Source organism: Saimiri boliviensis, chromosome 13, assembly GCF_048565385.1.
Source record: "Saimiri boliviensis isolate mSaiBol1 chromosome 13, mSaiBol1.pri, whole genome shotgun sequence".
Lineage (NCBI taxonomy): Eukaryota > Metazoa > Chordata > Mammalia > Primates > Cebidae > Saimiri > Saimiri boliviensis.
This window is the reverse complement of record NC_133461.1, coordinates 42,571,674-42,595,421: the sequence shown is the minus strand read 5'-3', so window position 1 is coordinate 42,595,421 and position 23,748 is coordinate 42,571,674. Positions and strand designations below refer to the sequence as shown.

Below are 23,748 nucleotides of genomic sequence, written 5' to 3'. Positions count from 1 at the left end.
ATTGTTAAGTAAATAACAATTGTACTGCACTGTTTTTGTTTGTTCTGAGAGCAGGAAGCAAATCCTATAATCAGCCCCCCAAAGAGCTAAAACATATTAAGAAAAGCCACTTGAGGTCATCCCCTAGAATGAATTTTAACTGATAGCAATGCAGAAGCAGTCTGAGACTACAGGGCAGACTGAATTGAGGAAAGGAGGCGGAGAATAGCTTCTCACAGGAAAATCAGCAGGTAAGAATGCAGAACAACCACTAAGGTTATAAACTAGGAGAAGTTAAATAACATCAGGGAGAGACTAATAAGAGAAACCAAATTAGAAAAAACAGCAACACAAAAACCGATATACCAAATTACTGATTAGTTAAGGAAAAAAGGAAGGGTATGGTTGTTTTGCAGTGTGTGGTATCTGCAATAAGTCTATAAGGTAGAATTTGTGACTAACCAAAATACTGTCTTTCTATAACATGCTAATAAATGAAAAGGTTTCTTGTTTTGTTTTGTTTTTTTCAATGGTAACTAAATATTGCAGGCTATTGTTAGTGCCAAAAATCTAAACTCTGCCCCTAACTCAAGTTTCGGTTTTTATTTGATCTGTTGAGCAAATCCGAAAACTTTTTAGACTCAAAAGGTCGTTTAAGTTAGTATCCAAGTGACATCAGACGGTGTTTTAAGGAAAGTAGTTCTCAAAAGAACCTTCATGCTTACAAATGTACAAACAACAAAATTTCATCTAAGGGTACTACTGTCCTTTGAGATTTTTTTTTTCTTCTTTTTCTCCTCACAGATGATCCAGTTGTGGAGGAGGAAAAGTATGGCACTGAGCTCTGGGGAATGCATGGAAAAAAAAATTGGGAAAAGGGAGTGACAACAATTTCCATTTAGTCTGCAAATTGTTTTTGGTCTTTCTCATCCGTAGTCCAGAGCCAAGAGACTGTGGGATCATACAGTCTTGTTTGTTATCCAAACTGGCAGTGGCAGCACTGATGACAACAGTGTAGTAACTGTCTGCGCTCAGTAGTGTGTGGTTGGCAAGCTTCTAGTGAATTCTTTATCCACTCTGGGGGGCCACCTCATAGAGTATACATGTTGTCTTTGCATTTTAACTTGATCTGTGGACCAACAGTTGTTTGTGAGTAACATTTGAGAATCTCTGTTTAAAGTCTGGAAAGTGAAAGTTTTTTTTTTTTTTTAATAAAAATGTAGAGCCTATACAAAAGTACAGTTAGCAGAAGATAAAGAACAAGCCGTGAAGCCACCTCTGCCTATGTTCCATCTTATTGTTCTATTTTGACCGTTTTCTTTCTGTGTTTGTTAGCATCAGGTTTGGCAGCATCAAAAAAGGTTCCTGCATTCCCTCTTCCCCCACAAAAAGTGACTTTAAACAAGATGGAGGTTTTTTCCTCTCAGGATGTGACAGCCGTGTGGTTGCCAAAGACCCAGTTCCTTTTATCTGTCCGTTTTGTGGTCTTTAGCTTGTGACTTTCCTTCTCAGGGTTATCTCCTCATTGCAAAGAAGTTCCTTGCAGCTCCATCCATTGTGTTTGCTTTCCAGGGAGCAGAATCAAGGAGGGGTAAAGGCAAAAGGGCCCTTACCTCCATGAAGTTGGTCCCATTAAAAATCTTTCCCGTATTTCCACCCACTGATTTCTGATATTGGCCACCCTAATCTTCAAGGCAAGCCAGAAGATGTAAATTTGCCATTTTTAATAATACAACAGTTTGATTTATAAAAAGAAGAAAATATTGAATGAACAGCTAGCAATCTGCCATAATTTAGATTTTTTATATAAAACAATTTCTGATACAGTTGAAGCCCTTCCCTTTCTCCCTCCCTACTCAAACCATTAGTAAGAATTTGGTATATTATTCTCATGCATGTTATTCTCTACAGTGTTTGTGTCCATAAGCAATCTGTTTTATTTTAATATGTTTTAAAGCTGTATACTAATGGAACATACTGTATATACTCTGCAAATTGCTTTTATCTCATTCAGCATTTTTTACTGATAGTGATGCACATAATTCTAGTTTATTCATTTTTCCTGCTACATAGTAGTCCATTATATAGTTAATGTGTCTGTTTTCCTCTTGATCCACATTTAGGTTGTTACTTTTTTTTTTTTTTTTGCCATTATAAACAATCCTGCAATCATGTCTCTTTATACTCGTGTAAGAGTTGCTCCAGGGATGATACCTAGAAGTGAAATTAGTGAGTGATAGGGTAGTTTTTTCTTCAGCTTTATGAGATTATTTATTGCAAGATTACTCTCCAACGTGGCTGTGCCAAATTACACTTGGAACAACAGTGAGTGACCCATTTCCTTATTTTTAACTAGTTGTGTTTTTGCCAGTTTGATGAGGTCAGATTCATTTTCCTGAGTACTATGGAGATTGAGCATGTTTTTATATGTTGTTTTATGTGTTTCCTGTTTGTGGTCCTTTGTCTATGATTTGCCCATTCATATCTTGGCCATTTTTCAATTGTGTATGTTTTTGTTTTATTTATTTATTTATTTATTTATTTATTTATTTATTTATTTATTTTTAGGCACAAGGTTTCTCGCTCTGTTGCCCAGGCTGGAGTGCAGTGGTAGGATCACAGCTCATTGCATCCTCAGCCTTCCAGGCCCAAGTGATCCCCCTGCTTCAGCCTCCCAGGTAGCTGGGACTAAAGGTGCATGCCAACATACCTGGCTAATTTTTTTTTTTTTACTCTTTGTTGAGATGGGGTCTTCCTATGCTGCCCAGGATGGTCTCGAACTTCTGGATTCAAGTCATCCTCCTTCCTTGGCCTCCTATAATCCTTGGCTGGGATTATAGGTGTGAATCACTGCAATTGGCCTGTCGTTTATTTTGATTTGTAGAAGTTTTTAATACATTCTGTTACCCCTCTTTTGTTCATTGTCTGTATTGTGAATATTTCTTCCCAGGCTTTGGCTTATCTTATGATATCTTTGGTTGTATCAAAATTTTTTATTTTTATATAGTAAAAATCATTCTTTTGTGGTTTGTGCTTTTTGAATATTGCTTTACAAATTCTTCCTGACTTGCCAGGCACAGTGGCTCACGCCAATAATCCAGCACTTTAGGAGCCTGAGGTGGGCAGATCACAAAGTCAGGATTTCAAGACCAGCCTGGCCAAATGGTGAAATCTCGTCTCTACTAAAAATACAGAAAAAATAGTTGGATGTAGTGGTGCTTGTCTGTAATCCCAGCTACTCAGAAGGCTGAGGTAGGAGAATTGCTTAAACCTGGGAGGCAGAGGTTGCGCCATTGCACTCTAGCCTGGGCGACAGAGTAAGACTCCTCAAAAAAAGAAATTCTTCCTGACTTAATGACATGACAATAGTTGCCTATAGTTTAGAGTGTTAGAGATTTATACCTTTAAGTCTTTAATGTTTTTTTGTGTGGTATGAGGCAGGAATTTTATTTTTATGTATGAATGAACATTTATTAACTTACCTATCCCTTTCACATTGATTTATAGTGCCATCTCTATTATATATTAAGTTTACATATTCATGTGGGTTTGATTCTGGGCTGTTTTCTGTTTCATTGATCTTTTAATTTGTGTCTGCCTGTGTATCATACCGAATTAATTACCCTATCTTGATATATGGCAGACAGAGTTCTCACCTTGTTAAAAGTTGTAATGGCTTTCTTGACTTTGCTCTTCCATGTAATTTTAGAATCTACTTTTAAAGTTCTATTTAAAAAACTATTGAGATTTTGCTTGGAATTATATTAAGTACACAGGATTAATATAAAGAGAGTTTTTTTTCTTTATTATATAAAACCTTTCACACGTAAACATAGTATTCCTTAATTTTTTTAGATCTTTCAAAGCAATTTTCTTCTTTTTCTTTTATTGTTACTGTTTTTCCTTAAGAGACAGGGTCTCACTCTGTCACTGAGGCTAGAGTGCAGTGGCATAGTCACAGCTCACTGAAGGCTCTACTTCCCAGGCTCAAGCGATTCTCCCACTTCAACCTCCCAATTAGCTGGGACTACAGACATATGCCACTGTGCCTGGCTAATTTTTGTATTTTTTGTAAAGCCAGGGTCACCCTGTGTTGCCCAGGCTGGTCTCAAACTCCTGGACTCAGTCCTCCTTCCTCAGCCTCCAAAGTGTTGGGATTACAGACATGAGCCAAAGCACGTGGCTTAGTAATTTTCTGGTTGTTATTGGTACAAAAGACTTTAATTGAATTTTGTATGTTCATCTTGTATCCAGTAACCTTGCAGAAAGTTCTTGTTCTAATTGTTTTCTTGAATTTTTTATTATTTTTTGTTTGTTTTCTTCTTTCTGAGTCTAAATCTTGCCCCCCCTTCTTGTTGTACTGTGCTAGATAGGATATCTAGTACATTGTTGACAGGAAGAAGTGATAGAAAACATCTGTTTTTGTCTTTTTCCCAACTTTAACAGGGAGTAGATTTGGGGAAGATATCTTTTATCAGGTTAACCAAATTCTTGTTTCTAGTTTTCCATGAGTTCTTTCCTTTTAAAATCTCATGAAGGAGTGCTGAGTTTTGCTATTTTATATAAGTTGCTTGCAGCTATGTATTATAGTTGCTCTTACACCTTCATCCTTTGTTCTAATCTCATCTATCACATCTTCATATTAATAAGTTGTATGACATATTAATTAGTTATACATTTTTTAAGAAATTAAGAGGGAAGAAATCAGGCTTTTATATTTATTCATATATTAACCATTTCTAGTGTTCTTCATTCCTTCTCACAGATCTAAGTTTCCATCTGGTGTTGTTTCCCTTTTACCTGAAGAACTTCATTTAGCATTTCTTATGGTGCACATCTGTGAAAGATAATTTGTTTTGACGTTTCTTTACTTGAAAATGTCTTGGTTATATGCAATGATAAGTCATCCTTTTTTTTTGTTTTCTGTACATAATGTATTTTTTTTTCCCCTGTGGATGCTTTCAGTAGTTTCTCTGTATCTTTGGTTTTCAGCAGTTTAAACAAGATATGCTCTAGTTGTGGTTTTCTTTGTATTTATCTGCTTAGGTTTCACTGGACTTAGATTTGCAGTTTTGTTCTTCCCAAAATGTGGACATTTTCAGTTTTTTTCTATGTGTTTTCTTGTGCCCTGTTTTCTCTGTTCTCTCCTTTTGCAACTCAGATTTCATGGTGTTAAACTTTATGCTGTACCACAGCTCACTGAGACTCTGATCATTAAAGATTTTTCTTTTCTCTTTAGATGGGATAATTTCTTTTGATCAGCCTTTAAATTGACTAACCCTGTATTCTGTTATCTCTAATCTGCTGTAATCCTATCAAGTGAATTTCCCATTTCAGACTTCATATTTTTGTATTTTACATGTTCTGTGTGGTTCTTTTTTATATGTAGTTTTAATTTGTTTGATAAGAATTTCCTCTGTTCATTTATTATTAATTTCTTGAACATATTCATAATAGGAACGTTATAGTCCTTGCCAACTGATTTCCACATCTGGGTCATCTTCTGTGCAGTATCCATTGACTGCTTTTTTTCTTGACTCAACTCTTCTGTTTATTTTCATGTCTAGTAATTTTTTATTGTGTACTAGATATTGTAGATAATATGTTTTTTTGACCCTCAATTCTCTCTTCTCCTAAAGAAAATTGACTCCTTGCTGGCTATACTTAAACTCCAAACTCTCCCTCTCTCGCATTTGGGCAACATCATTGATATCGCTGTTCAATTTTTTCAGCCATCTAAATGTTCCTTTTCTTTGGAACCTCTGGAGTCTGCCCTATGTTATGTGATTCAAGGTTCAGCTAAAGATGGTAGTGAAGTCTACATACACATTTTAGGGTTCCCACTTTTCTAGTATTTCCTCCCTCACTTTCCAGTTGCCTGCTACTTCCAAACCTCATTCTTTGATGCTTCAAGCCAGTTTGATTGTGACTTCCTTCTTGAGTTTCAGTAACTCGGCACAATGTAGGCCTGGTAACTGTTGTTATTTGTAAGTAAGTTAGTCTGGAATAAGCGCCTCTACTTTTTTGTGTGTAAGTCTCATGCTTTCACTTTCAGCCTTTCTGAATCCTTATGTTTTTGGTGTATGTCTCGTAAATAGCATTTAGCTTTTATTTTTAAAAGAAATCCAGTTTGACAACTTAATGGATATATTTAGTCATTTTGTCTTAATTTTTATAACAGATATATTGGAATTTATTTCTACCATTTTGTGCTTTCTATAGGTGTGGTTTCTCTATTTTAAATTCCTTTCTCATTTTCTTTGAAGTGATTGATTTTCTATTTTCTCCTTTTTCAACTTTGATTTTTAACTTACACATTGTTTTTATTTAATTAGTTGTTAACTTTTAATTCTCAACATATTTGCTCTTAAAACTAAAATTAATCAAATATTTCTACCCTATCCCTAAATACAACAACCTTAAAATGCTTTAATTTCAATTGCCGTTCTTCCTTCTCACATGATACTTTCTTCTGGTATTTTTATTTGTTTATCAAATAATTATTGAACTCTTCTACCTTGTGCCACGTACTGTTCCAGGTGCTGTAGTAATAACATTAAACAACATAAAGTTCCTGTCGTATTGGAGCTTACAAGATAATTAATACATTAATTAAGATATATTATGTTGTAAATTAGTAGTTGGTACTAGAGTGGAAAGTAAAGCATTAGGAAAGGATAAAGAATAACATGGGGGTGGAGATCCTGTCTTATAGATGAGTTTCTGCCCTCTTCACACATTTCCTAACATCTTTAGGGCTCAAGTATGAAAAACATAATTCCTGTGCTGGGGAAGTTTACAGTCTAACCAAAGAGTACCAGGGAAGAGGTACAGATATGGAAGCCACTGACATATGGTGGGTGAAGTTGTGCCCCTGATGAACTTCCCAGGGAGGATGTGTATAGTGTCAGGGGGCTTGAGAACAGATCCAGAGAAGAGTGGGGAGCCAATAAAGAAGACCTTGAAGCATGGACAGAAAAGTAGGAGAACAAGAAATGACCCTGAGAGCCAAAAGAAAAGGCTTTATTTTATTTATAGCCTGCCTATTCTAAAACTAATTTAAGATGGCTAAGATATCAAGTAGAATAAAGCTGAATAAGAGACTTGTGTTTCTAGGTAGGACATTAGAGTGACTTGATTAACAAATGGTTTCATTGAAGTGAAGACTTGCCTTAGAGATAGAGAATAAAAATTTCTTATGCAGATGGTAAAGGAAGGAAGAACGAATAGAATGGTAATTGGAGAGGTTGATGTTATAGCAAAAAGGTGTAGAAAATATTAGAAATTTGGAGAACTCCATGAGCAGAAAATAACATGGACCCCTGGCCTGGAGGAAGTTCCTGCTGGATCCTTTACTTCCCAGAAACTGCTCCCCTGGTAGGTGATATATTTTCCTGTGTTTGAGTTCATAGTGGGGAGAAAGATGTGTTTTTTTTGTTTTTTTTTTTTTTTCCTGAAAATCCAACACGGTCTTCTGTTGTAATGAGCTGGCATTCATCTTCATGTGATTAAAAATTAAAATACAAGAAGAAAGCAATGACTTACCTGGCCATTGCTCTTCAAACTTCTTAGCATGATATTCAAGATTTCCTCTGTTCTGAATACACCCTTTTACTCATATCTCCCCATTAATTCTTCTGTTTGCTGTTCCCCAGATATTCCCTGCAATGTCTTGCCTCCCTATTTTAACCCACACTGTTTTGTCCACTTAAAATATTCTTTTGCCTTTTCTTACCTCATACCAATTCCCCAGTCATTCTCCCCACCAGTTTCTCTGTTTTATTCACTGTAGCCTGTCACTACTTTTGGCATCTTTTGCAAAGATTTAAGTTGTGAAATGCCATGCAAACTCACTTTGTTGTCTCTCCTTCTGTATCGCAAGCTAGTTGAGGATAGGGACTGAATCTTTTTAATGTTTGTGTGCATCAGATTGCTTAGTGTTGTGTTTTGCACGTATCTGAGAAAGTTTGAGTGAATTAGGGATATATGATTCTGTGGTAAACTAATGCTGTGTCCAAGATGGTCATGTCTTATACCAGGTTCTAGATTATAGCTCTTAAAATTTTATTGAAGTTCTGCTTCTTTGGAGTCTCCTGTAAAAGTAGAGTCCTTAATTTAGATCCTCCACTGATTTATATCTTCGTTTTTTTCTTCACAGGATATATACCTGTCGAAATCAATTATAGGTTGCAGATTAGTGTATCAGGATGCTTTTGACCATAGTAGCAGAATAGCCAGTTAATCAGTGAGGACTTTATCATCTTGCATAACAAAAAGTTCAGACATCAGGAGGTCTCATCTTAGGATTGGTCTGGCTTCATGAGATCATCAGGGTTCTGTGTGCTCTCCATGTTTTCACTTTATCATCCTCAGCGTGTCAGTGATTGCTTCCCTCGTGGCCTCAAGATCGTTACACTACTTCTAAGCATGCACTACACTCTCCAACAATATCCAAATATTGAAAAGTGTAGTTTCTCCTTTAACATCTTTATGAGGGATGTAACTTTTCCTGAATGCTTCCCAGCAGACCTCCCCTTGGATCCCATTAGTCAGGATTTGGTCACTTGTATTAGCTAGAGGAATAGAATGACCGTGGTTGGCTTGGGCCAATCAGGAATATGTGGCCTAGCAGAGAAGATCACTTGAATTCAGTTGGGGGTCCAATGCAGTGAAAAATGTTTGGGAGGGATAAGGAACAAACAGTATCTGCCACAGTGCTGTGTAGGTGTCTTTGGCCTTCCCACCTGGAAAGTTAAGATCCCCACAGTTTTCTAAGAGGGAGAGAGATAATTTTGTATTTCCGTTGAGCTTGGTGTTGGAGCTCAGTAATAGTTTATTAACTCACTAATTCATGCAATAGACATTAACTGAACATATTCTGTGTCACGGACTGTGCTGAGTATTGGGGAAGTAGCTGAATAAGGCATGATCCTTGCACTCAGGTGGTAGCTGTCTACAGTGAAGTGGAACAGGGTGGCTGAGTAAGCGGGGATAATAGAGTTATTCTGAAATAAACTGATTGTAGGACATTTATTTTTCAACAGGAGATGTGGGACATGTGGATTTGGGATATGAATTCATTTGAGAAACCACTTTTGGGTAAGTTGATAGTTGGGAGTGAATGACTTTAGGGTCCTACTTCTCTTACATTGGGGTTTGATCTTACAGCTCTTAGGTTTTGAAAATTACGTTGATTGGACTTTATGCCTCATCTACACACAAGAGAATGGCTTGTACTAAAATCTCAGTTTAGCAATTTGAGAAATGTAACAATAAAGCATAGTCCCAATACTAATTAATTAGTATACTCACTTCTCATTAGGGAAGTCAATCTGAAGGCTAAGTATGGACCAGTTTCAGAAGTTGAAAGATACCTGTTATATAGGATTTAACCTGCTTGAGCTTACTCAATAATCCTGTCATGTCATCTGGAAATCATTCCCAGAGACAGTGTTGAAGATACAGGGTGAAAGTTTGTCAGTGAGCTTTGCTTTGCAGTATTCCAAATGACCATTTGAGTTCTTGTTGCATAAGTATACATGTGAAAGCCTTTCCATTTTTTATTTAACCTGAGAAGGTACTTCTGGAAATATCATTTAAAATTTACTTAGTGTGTACTTGTCATGTATGAGTGTGTTGTTCATTTTCTTATTTAGTTTAGTGCAATGGGACTGTAAGGAAGATAGGTTTTTCTCATTTAAAGGAATAAAGGAAGAGGCTCAGGTTTTTGCAAATACGGTAACATTGCTAAGGGTCACATAACTAATTAGTGTTGAAGCTAAAATTTGAACTTGTATTTGAATTTCAGCATTTGGCCCAATGGACATTCATTTCTGTCTTAATATGCTGATTTTGTGGGGTTTCCCAAGACCCATCCCCAGGTTCCGTGATTGGCTAGAAGGACTCACAAGATCTAGCATACAGTTATACTAACAGCTAAGAATTTTTACAGCACAGGAAAAAGGTGCATGGGGTGAAGTTCAGAGGAAAATAGGCACAGGGTTCTAAGAGTCTTCTCCCAATGGAATTACACAGGATATACATAATTCCTCCAGCAACAAATCATGACAACATGTGTGAAATGTTGTCTATTAGGAAAGCTTGTTAGAGACTCAGTGCCTAAGATTTTTATTGGGGCTGGTCATGTAGGCATCCTCTGTCTAGCGCATACCAAAATTCCAGATTCCCAGAAGGAAAGCAGGCATTTATGCAAACAATACAAACCATGTTGTTTGGAAAGATTAGGCACAATGAATCATGCTTATCATTTAGGGAAATTTTGATATCAGTGTAGGGAACTCTTCACCAAGCTTCCACATCCCAGCCAAGGGCCAACTCTGACAACCAAATTCTTTTGAGGATATCAATATTAGGCCTGTTAATTTTTTTTCTGTACATTGATTTATTCATTTGAAGAAGTCGTGATTATGGTCATTTAGCTTTTGATAAGTAATGAGAGGAGTAGGTATTTTGGCAAACTAAATTCTTTATGGAATCTGTTTTATGGAGGGTGGGGAGGTTCCAGTTGCTGCTGATTTTCTGGAAGGATGCACACAACTTAACATAAAGCTGTACTCATGGCTCAGGTTTATTACAGCAAAGGATACAATGTAGGAAGAAGGTAAACAAAGCACGTAGAGGTGGTAGGCACAGGCTTCCAAGTCCTCACTCTTCGAGAATCACAGGGATGTGCTTTTCTCTCTAGCAGTGAGTGATAGAGACACATGCAAGATGCCTCTAACCAGAGAAGCACACAAGTGTTACAGTCCAGAGTTCTTACAGGGAGCTAGTCACATAAGGACGTTCCTACCATATGACCAGCTCTAGTAACCGAAACTTGGGACCCCACACAAGATACCAGATACACATCATAAATCTTAATGATTACTTTAAAACAATGCTGACAGCCTGGTACATGCTGACTCACTGCCTGGAGCATACACAAAAAAGATCATTAGCAAGTGACTGTGAACAATCCAGGAACTTAATTCTCAGAGTTTGGCTAGGGTCATTGCTGTGGCTCCAGGAATCCCCTAGAGATTGGCACGACCTAAGTAAACCGGGCCTGCTGTGTTAACTATTCACACAGTTAAAATACTGTTGCATTTGTTGAATGCAATATTTAATGTTAGATATAGTCTTTAGAGGGTGATACTCTAAACGTAGAAAAAATAATTGTCAGTAAAATAGCTTGACATTTTATTTCTCTGAGAAGTTGGTAGATTTTTTTTTTTAATTTGGGATTTATAGATTCTTTTAAGGTGACTTTTGGATTTCCCATTTTTGTCCATAGCTATTTGTATTATATAATGATATCTGTTATGTTAAAGAGTAATACAAAAATATTAATTTAAAGACAGTTATTTCAAAGTTAAACTTCACTTTGTGAAAGTCTTCCTTGGCTTTACAACACAATGGGATTCTTTTTTAACAGAATTTGCAGATTCACAAAAATACCAGTTTTGCAGGAAGCACATCAGCCATAGTTGTTGTTGTTGTTGTTTAAAAAAGAATGTGTGATTCCAGGATATGGAATAAGTCTTTGCTGCTTTGTTTATTGCTAGTTGAAATGTGCTTTATGTTATACAAAAATGACAAAGTGGATGGGGACAGTTCCAAACTTGAAAATGGGAAGTTCTGAGTTAACACAGTTAAATAGATTTCCTTATTTTTCCTTATTTCAGAACTTTACAGACCCTTTAGTATGATAATACGCAATGTGGATCTACCAGGACAAATCAAGCGTATATAAACTGTTTCCTTGACTTACCTGACCAAGGAATTTCTTTAGAGAGGGCTGTCTCAGTTATTGGTCCTTCAATAACAGTGTTCTTTAGAACAAAATGGACCAGAGGGAAAGATTATCTTAAGGACAGGGAAAGGCCATTAGAGGGTTTTAGGTCAAAGAGATACAGAAACAAACCAAATATAGGAAAAACTTACTTTAAACAAACAAAACCTTGTGTCTTAGGCTGCTTTCTCATAAAACCGGTTCAGAAACTTCCCTGTCTGGATGTTTCTTTTCCTGTCAGGTTTCCTTAGTTGATATTTTTCTTTTGTAATGTGAGTGACATATCTCTTAGATTTGTGTTTAACACTGTGATTAGGTGATTGGATGTGGGTCGTTACCTTCATTGTACCATCTACAGTACCTGACATAGTATCAAGAACATCATGAGCCAAAACTTTGTACATATCCAGAGAGCATGAAATGAGTTGTGACTCAAAAATACAGGCATATCCATTTTATTATGCTTTGTTTTATTGCACTTCACAGATACTGCTTTTTGGTTTTGGGGTTTGTTTGTTTGCTTAGACAGAATCTCGCTCTGTTGCCAGTCTGGAGTGCAGTGGTGCGATCTCAGCTCATTGCAACTTCCACCTCCTGGGTTTAAGCGATTCTTCTGCCTCAGCCTCTCGAGTAGCTGGGACTACAGGCACGTGCCACCATACCTGGCTAATTTTTGTATTTTTAGTAGAGATGGGGTTTCACCAAGTTGACCAGGATAGTCTTGATCTCTTGACCTCGTGATCTGCCCACCTCGGCCTCCCAAAGTGCTAGGATTACAGGTGTGAGCCACCACACTCGGCCTGGTTTTTGGTTTTTTTAAACAAATGGAAAGTTTGTGGCAACCCTGCATTGAAAAAGTCCATAGACACCATTTTTTCCAACAGCCTGTGCTCACTTTGTGTCTCTGTCACATTTTGGTAATTTTTACAGGACTTCAAAGGTTTTCATTATTATATCTGTTGTGGTAGGTTCTGATCAGTGATCTTTGTTGTTGCTATTGTAATCGTTTTGAGGTACCACAAGCTGCCCATACAAGATGGCAAGCTTAATCAATAAATGTGTCTTTTCTGACTGCTCCACTGACCAGTCATTTCCCTGTCTCTCTCCCTCTCCTTGGGTCTCCCTGTTCCCTAAGACACAACACATATACCACCACACTCTGCTAAGCAGCAGTATTGAAAGGAGGCAAATTAATAACCCTACAGTAGCCTCTAAGCATTCAAATGAAAGGAAGAGTCATGTGTCTCTCACTTCAGTCAAAAGCTAGAAAAGATTCTGCTTAGTGTGAAAGGCATGTCAAAAGCAGAGATAGGTCAAAAGCTGGGCTTCTTGCGCGATATAATTCTCAAAGTTCTGAATGGCAAGGAAGAGCTCTTGAAGGAAGCTACTCCAGTGAACACACAAATGATAAGCAAAACAGTTTTATTGTTCAGGTTTGGTAGCCTGCGTAGATGAAACCAACCACAACATTTCCTTAAGCCAAGCCTAATCATGAGCAAGGCCCTAACTCTTCAGTTCTGTGAAGCCTGAGAGAAGTGAGGAAGCTGCAAAAGAAAAGTTTGAAGCTAGCAGAGATTGGTTCAGGAAGTTTAAGGAAAGAGACATCTCTGCAACATAAAAATGAGTGCTGATGTAGAACCTGCAGCAAGCTATCCAGAAGTTATAGCTAAGACCATTGTTGAAGGTGGCTATACTGTATAAAAAGACTTTCATAGGTAGAGAGGAGAAGTCAGTGCCTGACTTTAAACAGTCAAAAAACAGACTGGCTTTCTCGTTAGGTGATAGTGCAGCTAGTAACTTGTAAGTTGAAGCTAATGTTTGGTTACCATTCTGAAAATTCTAGGGCCCTTAAGAATTACACTAAGTCTATTCTGCCTCTGCTCTATACGTGGAACAACAAAGGCTGGTTGGCAGCACATCTGTTTACAACATGGTTTATTGAATAATTTAATTCTACTATTGAGACTTGCTGCTTAATAAAAAAGATTCCTTTCAAAATACTACTTTTCATTGAGAATGCACGTAGTTACCCAAGAGCTGTGATGAAAATGTACGAGATTAATATTTTCATGCCTGTAAATGTATTTATTCTGCAGCCCATGAATCAAAGAGTAATTCTGACTGTGAGGTCTTATTTATACATTTCATAAGGCCATAGCTGCAATAGACAGTGATTCTTCTGATGGATCTGAGCAAAGTAAATTGAAAAACTTAGAAAAGAGTTCACCATTCTAGATGCCAATAAGAACATTTCTGATTCATGGGAGGAAGTCAAAACATTGACAGGAGGTTGGAAGAAGTCGATTTGAACTGCAGATGTGGTGGCAATAGCAAGAGAACTAGAATTAGAAGTGGAGCCCGAACATGTGGCTGAATTGCTGCAATCTTAAGATAAAATGGATGAGTAGTTACTTCTTATGGATGGCCAAAGAAAGTAGTTTCTTGAGACAGAATCTACTCCTGATGAAGATGCTATGCAAATAGTTGAAATGACAACAAAGGATTTAGAATAATCCACAAACCTAGAATAATCCACAAATGCTGTGGCAAGGGGTTTGAGAGGATTGACTTCAATTTCAAAAGAAGTTCTACTCTGGGTAAGATGCTACCAGACAGCATTGCATGCTATAGAGAAATCTTTCATGAAAGGAAGAGTTGATGTGGCAAACTTCATTTTTGTCTTATTTTAAGAAATTGCCACAGCCATTCCAGCAGCCACCACCCTGAGCAGTCAGCAGCCATCAACACCGAGGCAGGACCCTCCACCAGCAAAAAGATTCCAATTCACTGCAGGCAAAAACGATTGTTAGTATTTGTTAGCAGGAAAAATTTTAAATTAAGGTGTATACATTACTTTTAAAGACAGTGCTGTTGTGTACTTAGTGGACTACTGTATAAGTATCAACATAACTTTTATTTGTACCAGGAATCCAAAGTATTTATGTGATTCATTTTATTGAGTATTTGCTTTATTTTGGTAGTCAGGAACCAAACCTGCAATATCTCTTGATGTATGCCTATAGTGAAACTTTTTTTTTTTTTTTTTTTTTGGAGACAGAGTCTCGCTTTTTTGCCAAAAGCCAGGCTGGAGTGCAGTGGCGCTATCTCGGGTTACTGCAACCTCCGCCTCCAGGTTCAAGCAATTCTCCTGCCTCAGCCTCCCGAGTAGCTGGGACTACAGGCATGCGCCACCACGCCCAGCTAATTTTTGTATTTTAGTAGAGACAGGGTTTCATTATGTTGGCAAGGATGGTCTCGATCTCTTGACCTCGTGATCTGCCTGCCTCGGTCTCCCAAAGTGCTGGGATTATAGGTGTGAGCCACCATGCCTGGCTGAAACTTTGTTTTTTTAAGGAACAACAATGTAATAGACATAAAAGTTAAGTGCTATGCATTTGTTTTAGTAATGATAGCATTTTGAAAAACAATTTTGGAATTTAATTTTAGACTTCTCTTGAGTTCAGCTCATTTTCCTATCAACATTAACTTCTTTTGTGTGATCTTTATGCTCGTTTGATTTGTAGAATTGTTCCACCCTAGACATTTAAATACTTTTAACTACTAGATTTTTATTGTAGTATTTGGAATGTTATTTTAAGTAATTAGATTATCTGTCATAGCTACTGCATTCTTTTTTTGCCTTATTAAAACCTACGCTTTACGATCAGGAATAAAACAAGGATGCCTGTTGTCATCTTGCATGTTGTCACCTTCCTTGTTCAATATGAAATTAATTCTAGAAATCTTTAAAAGGTAGCTGAATTTAAAATCAATAAATAAAAAATCAGGTTCAGGCTGGGCGTGGTGGCTCACGCCTGTAATCCCAGCACTTTGGGAGGCCGAGGCAGGTGGATCACGAGGTCAAGAGATCGGGATCATCCTGGTCAACGTGGTGAAACCCCGTCTCTACTAAAAATACAAAAAATTAGCTGGGCATGGTGGCGCGTGCCTGTAGTCCCAGCTACTCAGGAGGCTGAGGCAGGAGAATTGCCTGAACCCAGGAGGCGGAGGTTGCGGTGAGCCGAGATCGCGCCATTGCACTCCAGCCTGGGTAACAACAACGAAACTCCATCTCAAAAAAAAAAAAAAAATCAGGTTCATTTCTGTAAACCAGCAATAAACAAAATAGTACCATTTCTGGCAGGAAAAAATATAAAGTAACAGGTACTTTGCAACAAAATTTATGTTAAACCTTTAAAAGAAAATTACAAAATTTCATTGGAAGACGTTAAGAAAGGTCTAAATAAATGGAGAGAGAGAATATTTTTATAGATTTGAAGACTCTATTGGAAAGATAGCAGATCTCTCCAGTTATTTATGTATTTATTTCAGTCTAGTCAGAATTATGATAACTTTTATTTTTGGGTTAAAAAGTTGATTCTAAATTTTTTGAGGAAGACTTAACAGGTCAGGAGTAGCCAAGGCATTCCTGAAGAAGTTGTGATAGGTGAGAAGACTTGTTTTAAAATACGAAGAATTAGTATAAAGCTGTGAAAGTTAAGACAACAGTATAGTATAGGAAGAGATAGATCAATATAAGATAATACGGAAACCCAGAAACTTGGCTGATGACAAAGTTGGTATCACACTCCTTTAGAGAGAGTTTTCTATAAATAGTTTTTGGACAACTTGTTATACACATAGGTGGGAATGACATTGAATCCTTACTTAAATGGGAAAAGCAAACCTTTAACATTTTTAGACATTAAAACATTGTTTTTAATGATTTCTAGATAGAGAAGATTTTCTCAAGACGTAGAAAATGTGAACCATAAAAGATGCTCCTTTTTTTTTTTTAATAAGGGGTCTTGCTATGTTGCCTAGATTGGTCTTGAACTTCTGGCCTCAAGCAGTCCTTCCACTTTGGCTTCCCAAAGTGTTGGGACTGTAAGTGTTAGCCATCACTACTTTTTTATTAAGAAAATAAGCTATAAATTGAGAAAAGGACTGGACACAGTGGCTCATGCCTATAACCCCAGCACTTTGGGAGGCTGAGGTGGAAGGATTGCTTGAGCCCAGGAGTATGAGACCAGCCTGGCCAATATAGGGAAACCTTCTCTCTATAAAAGAATACAAAAATTAGGTGGGCATGATGGTGTGTGCCATAGTCCTAACTTCTCAGGAGGCTGAAGTGGGAGGGGTTCAATGAGCCCAGGAGGTTGAGGCTTCGGTGAGGCAAGATTGTGCCAATTGCACTTCAGCCTAGGCAACAGAGGGACACCCTGTCTCCAAAACCCTGGGAAAAGATATTGCAGTAATTTAACTCACACAGGGCTACATTAGATCTTTACAAACTAACAAGAAAAACAAAACAACACATGTAGTAGAGCAGTGGACCAAACTTCAATAGGCACATTAGAGAAGAGGAAATGGAATGATCAGTAATGTCAGAGATGGTGGGGAAATGCAAATTAAAACTATATGAAGATATCAATTACAGACACATCAGATTGTCAAAAATAAAAGTCTGACAATAATAAGTGTTGTCAACAATATATGCACCACATCTAGTAATATAACAGTTCATATCTGGTGGGTGGTTTTAACCACCTGGGAAAACAAATTGGTGATATTTGATCATATTGAAAATATGCATAATCTTTGACCTAACAACCATAGGTATATACTTTAGATCAGGGGTCAATGTGATGACTCCTGAGTTAAGAATGGTTTTTAACATTTTTAAGTGGTTGGAAATGGTTGGGGAAAAAAACAATATTTTGTAATTTATAATGTGAAAATTATATGAAATTCAAATTTTAGTGTCCAAAAATAAGCTTGGAATGTTGTCATACTTATTTACATACCTTTTATGGGTGCTTTCATGGTACAGTACGAAAGTTGCAGCAGACATTGCATAGCTCAAAAAGCCTAAAATCTTTATCATCTTGCCCTTTGCAGAAAATATTTACCGACCTCCTCCCTAAATAAATACTCTTGCACATAAGTACTAATACATGGGCAGGAATGGTCATAGCAGTATTGCTTGTAATAATGGAAACCTAGAAAGAATTCAAATGCCCATTAAGAGTAGAGTGGAGAAATGGTTTGCTAAGCCAGTGGAATACTATTCAGTTGTTTAATAGTGAAAGGGAATAGACTATAGCTATATGCAGCATATTGATGTATATCAGGAATGGTGTTAGAAAAAAGCAAGTCAGGTTTTCCACTTACAAGCAGTTCAGAAATAGTCAAGTTTAAACAAGCCATTGTTAAAGATACCCATGAGCTTAAATTCTCAGGACAAGAAAGGACTGTAAATTAAGAATAGAGATTGCCTTTGAAGAGTTGGGTAAGAGATGGGATTTGAGAGGGAACTTTAAAAGTCATGTTCTTATTGTTAAATTAGGTGATGGAGATGTGTGTTGTGTTGTGATCGTTCATTTCTGTAACACATATTATATGTACTCTTGATAATTTTATAAGTTTTTGTGATGTGGGGCATTAAAAAGTGTATTTTCAAATACTGTCTTATGTCTCATAATATTATTACCCACAGAGGGGAAACTCATCAGCAGACTAGAAGCTGCTGATTTTTACCTATGGTCCCCTCTTCCGTGCTTCCCCAAGCATTCTGGTTGTGTTGGGAACCCACTTCAGACTTTCTTAAGCAGAAAAGGGTACTAGTGGAAGGATTCCTGGGTGGTCACAAAAGCCAAGGAAGAATCAGGGACTTGGTCAGTGTCAGGGGGCTCTGCCTGTCATCTGTATGCCTCTGCTTGGCCTTGTTCTTTTTAGCTGCAGGTGGCCTTCTCCATGTTGGGGGCAATGTGACTGAGTGCAGTTCTAGAGCACAGCCTTCCTGTTCTGTGACTCAAGAGGCCAAGAATTCAGGTCCTGTGGTTGGCCTGGCTGGATCATTTAACTATACTGTGGCCAGGCAACTGGATCTGTTACCACAAGAAACCCTTTGGGGAGGGGAAAGGAAGGGGAGGTTAAGGGTGAGAACCGTGAGCCAGGCAGCCACCTTTGTTTGCATTGGTTATATATTAAGTATAAAACAATGTGGCATTTTTGTCACACCTTTGTGTGGGTATCAGGGCTTTGATGTTAACACTAAGATGTCTTGATGTTGCCTAAGACATGGCACTGAGACATGGCTGAGGTGGGAAGAGGGATTAGAAATGTCTCTTGAGCATATTATCTGTTAAAAATTAAAATATAGCATGATCAGCTGTCCTACCAATTTACGGTCATGTCCATCTCCTTCCCTTTTTCTCATAAGGACAGTTAAGGCATTAAGTTATTTGAGTCAAAATAGATATTACAAACTTGTTTAAAATATAACACTTATCTACTATTCTGAGTGATTGGAAGGGCATTTAATCCATTGGCGTTTAATTGGGTTGCAAATTTGTAGGTAGTTTCTATCTTTTGCTTTTCTGTTTGCCAGGTTCTTTGTTTTGAACATACATGACACAATCAGGAAAACACAAAGTTTTAAAGGTATCGCTGGAAGTCATTTTCTTGTCTTAGAAACAGACATTTCACTCAAGACACTAAACAGTGTATTCCCTAAATTGAAACATTTGAGCCAATAAATTTTGTAGGAGTTTATGTACATTATGACTACCCCAGAAAAGCTTGTTCTGACCTCTAAACTTGAGATAACACCTGGGAAATAATAGAGAAAGAGGATATCCGGGTTTTTGTGGAATGTGGACATTAATCTAGGCAGGAATTTTGGATTGATTTTTTTTTGGGGGGGCTAATTTTTGTTAAATACTTATGTCGAATAAGATTCTAAGACCTGAAAACTGATTCTCCTTTTTCTTTGGCTAGTGAATGAGGCTTCTCAGTGTTAAATTTTGATCAGTAATCACTTAACAACTCAAAAACTGGGACAGAAGTGTTGAGCTGAACACTTTATAGAAAGCAGGGAATATAAATTGAAGCCTACAGGACTGGAGCCGTACTCACTTTGGCCAAGTAGGGGTAGGTCAAAATAGCTGCTACTTGGTTTTGACAATTTTGGCTTCAGTTATCTTTCCACAGATTCAATTTTGTATTGCTATAAGGGAGGATCCAAGTTTATTTTTTAATTATATGGACAGACAATTGTCCCTGTACCGATTTTCTCTGTAGTAGCATCTTTCTAGTTTTTCACACTTGTGTGGATTTGTCTTGAGGTTACCACATGGTCTAGGTATTTCTGCTTTATAATAAAATCCAGTCCAGGCCAGGCGTGGTGGCTCACACCAATAATCCCAGCACTTTGGAAGGCTGAGGCAGGCATATCACTTGAAGTAAGGAGTTAGAGACCAGCCTGGCCAACATGGTGCAACCCTGTCTCTACTAAAAATACAAAAATTAAGCAGGCATGGTGGCACAGGCCTGTAGTCCCAGCTACCTGGGAAGTTAAGGTAGGAGAATTGCTTGAACCCAGGAGATAAAGGTTGCAGTGAGCCAGGATCGCACTACTGCACTCCATCGTGGGTGACAGAGTGAGACTATGTCTCAAAATAAATAAATAAGTAAATGAATAAATAAATCCAGTCCCCAAAGCCTCATTTGGGTTTTGATCAGAATTATATTGAATTTATGGATTAATTTTGGGGAGAACCTGGTATTCCTTTTCCCTGAATGTGGTATATCTATTCATTAATTAATTGTTCTTTAATATCCTTCAATAAAGCTCCACAGTTTTCATCACCTCTTGTACCTGTTTTGTTAAATGGATTCCCAGATACCTTTGGGTTTTCATAGCTATTTTGAATGTGGTCTGCTTTATTTTATATATTCTAATTAGTTATTACTACCATATAAGAGCACGACTGATGTTATATGTTCATCTTGTATTCATCCACCTTGATGAAATTAATAATTAGCTCTAATGGTTTATGGATTCTTAAATAATTTCTGTAAAGAAATTATACCATCTACAGATGATAATTTTCTTTTTTTCCCCCAATCCTTAATTCATTTTCTTGTTTGTTGCTTAGACCTTCAGTACAGTGTTAAATTGAAGTGAGGATACATAACTTGCCTTGTTTTAACTGAAGTTCCATCATTAAATATGATGTTTATTGTAGGTTAATGAATTTCCTTTCTAGTCTTAGTTTGCTGTTGAAATTTTCTGTTGCTGAGTAATGAATTACCCATAAGTTTAATGGCTTTAAGTAATGAACAGTTATCTCATAGTTTCTGTAGTTCAGGAATGGAAGAGTAGTATATTAGTTTATTTTTACACTGCTATGAAGAACTACCTGAGATGGGGTAATTTATGAAGAAAAGAGGTTTCATTGACTCACAGTTCCACAGGCTTAACCAGAAGCATGATGAGGAGGCTTCAGGAAACTTGCAATCATGGCAGAAGGTGAAGGGGAAGCAAACATGTCTTACCATGGTGGAGCAGGAGAGAGAGTTGGGAGAACTGCCACACACTTTTAAACCATCAGATCTCCCAAAAACTCATTCACTATCATGAGAACATCCAGGGGGAATTCTGCCCCCTTGATCCAGTTACGTCTCCCCAAGTCCCTTCCCCAGTACTGAGGTTTACAATTCAACATGAGATTTGGGTGGGGACACAGAGTCAAGTTGTATCAGGCAGCTAAGCAGGGTATTGGCTCAGGATGTTTCATGAGGTTGTATTCAAGATGTCAGGTGGAGCTCCTGTCATCTGAAGGCTTGCCTGGGGCTGCTTTCGAGAGGGTCTCACTTCCATGCCTGGCACCATAGCGTTGGTTGTAAGCAGGAGGCTTCAGTTTCTTACTATGTGGACTCCCCATAGGAGTGCTTAAGCATCCTTCTGACATGGCACTGACTTTCCCCAGAGTATGATCTGAGAGAGAGCTAAGAGGAGGCCATAGAGTGTTTAATGACACAGTCTTGACTTCCATCGTAGTCTGTTGGTTAGAAGCAAGTCATTAAGTCCAGCCCACACAGGGTAGCATTAAATCAAGGGCTTCTGTCTGGATATCTTTACCTCAGGCTCTCCTTTGAGCCCTGGAGTGTGTATCCAAGCATCCATGGTAGCATCTCTCCTTGAAGGTATCAAAGGCACCTTAACATATCCAAAATCACACTTAGGTCTGTTCCCATCTTCTCCTCCCCTCCAAAAATTGGTCCTCTTTCACTGGTCCCCATTTCCATGATTGACACCATTCTCTATCTAGTTGTACAAGCTAGGATTGAGTTTGTCCCATCATATCCCTTGAATCTTCCCACTTTTGTCATCTCCAGCTTCATCTCACATCACAGTTTCCTTTTCTTTTTTTTTTCAGTTCCCTAGCTTTTCAGTGTTGGGCTCCTTCCTGCCATAGAGCCTTTGCTCTTCACTGTCTATAATGCTTACTTTTCCCTCAAACCATGTCTTTGTTGGGGAAGTCTTTTTGATAAAGTCAAATCTCTATTATAGATATGTGTAGAGCTGTGTACCTTCTTTCAAAGCAGTTATCACAATTGGAATTTCACATTTATATGATTGATTAATGTCTGTTCCCCTGGAGCCAACTCTGAACTTCATAAACTCAAGGAGCATGTGCCTTTTGTTCACCGTTGTATTCCCTGCATTTGACACATTCCCTACATTTACTGTTTGGGTGATTGAATGAATTATTAAGTGAATGAATGCACTGTTTGATTGTAGTTCTGTTTGAGAAATAGAGCAAATAGAATATAAAATTAATAAAATAATCTAGTCTCTCTTTATTGTATTAGAGGATAACACTTGTCTTTTTAAGTCTTTTAGTTTTCCTGGCAGAAATTCTAGCTGTTAATTAAATGAATAGATCTGTCGAAGGGTCTCATATATAATACCTCTATCTGGTTAGTGTGATGCAAAACTAGTGATCCTAGCTGTGGGTGGCTGGGAGAATGCTGTGTTCTCAGGAGAGATGAGTAAAGCTTGGATCAAAGAGAATGAAGCTTCGTTTTCTCAGAAAGTTACTATTAAGCTGAGATTCTCTCAAAATTTCTGGAGAGCTTTAGTTAGAAATATGAGGGATAGTAGAAAAATCATTTGTTCCTAGAAAATGCTGATTAATCTTTGGGAAAATTTGACATAATATTAAGAATAGGATCAAGATTGGGTGTGGTGGCACACGCCTGTAATCCAGCAGTTTGGGAAGGCAAAGTGGGCGGATCACTTGAGACCAGGAGTTGAATACCAACCTGGGTAACAAAGTGAGACCCTGTCTCTTAAAAAAAAGAAGACGAAGAATTGGATCAAATGTTTACTGATACGCAAATGAACCCTGACTTATGATGGTTTAACTTAAGATTTTTTGACTTTACAAGAGCGTGAAACCAGCACAATTTATATGTAATGTATGGTATTTAGTAAATTGCATAAGATAGTCAACACTTTATTGTAAAATAAGCTTTCTGTTAGATGATTTTGCATAACCATAGGCTAATGCAAGTGTTCTGAGCACATTTAATATAGGCAAGGCTAAGCTGTGATGTTCTGTTCATTAGTTGTATTAAAGGCATTTTCAACTTTCAACTTAAGATATTTTCAACTTATTATGAGTTTATTGGTACATAACCCCATCATAAGTCAAGAAGCATCTGTAATTAATCACTATACTTTGATATTAACTCTAATTTTACAACTTTAAAAATAAGTAGTTAAATGCATTTCAAATGGAAGGTTTTAACCTACTATGGTTAGGGCAAAATAAACAACTTTTAGTAACTTCCAAAATGAATTCTGGTATGTGTCATTTGAGAAAACATAAGACAATTTCTCTCTTTGTAAAAGTAACATTGTTTCTTTGAAGTGTCCCTTCCCCCATATTTATTTATTTATTTATTTATTTATTTATTTATTTTTAAAACAAGAAATTCAATTTTATTTATATATATTTTTTTATTTGTCCCCCATATTTATATTTAAGTTGATTGAGATTAAATTTATATACAGTAAAATTCCATTTGAGGGCAGTTTTATAAGTTTGTACAGGGGACACGGTTGTATGACCACCACCCCAAGAAAGTTATGGAATGTTTTCATTGCCACAGATTCATTTATG

The 23,748-nt window shown here is 37.3% G+C and overlaps 1 protein-coding gene across 2 annotated transcripts in view; it reads left to right on the top strand.

The window, feature by feature from the left end:
• The window catches only part of GALNT1 (polypeptide N-acetylgalactosaminyltransferase 1), a 131,443-nt gene that overhangs the window by 41,467 nt on the left and 66,228 nt on the right, over positions 1 to 23,748 (top strand). The window contains exon 1 of one of the 2 annotated variants that reach the window (XM_003924730.4): positions 6,401 to 9,078. The exons of the other annotated variant lie outside the window; for it this stretch is intronic. The gene's annotated coding sequence lies outside the window, so the exon portion shown is untranslated. Of the gene's footprint in view, positions 1 to 6,400; positions 9,079 to 23,748 lie in introns of those variants that run through there. 2 annotated transcript variants of the gene reach the window in all.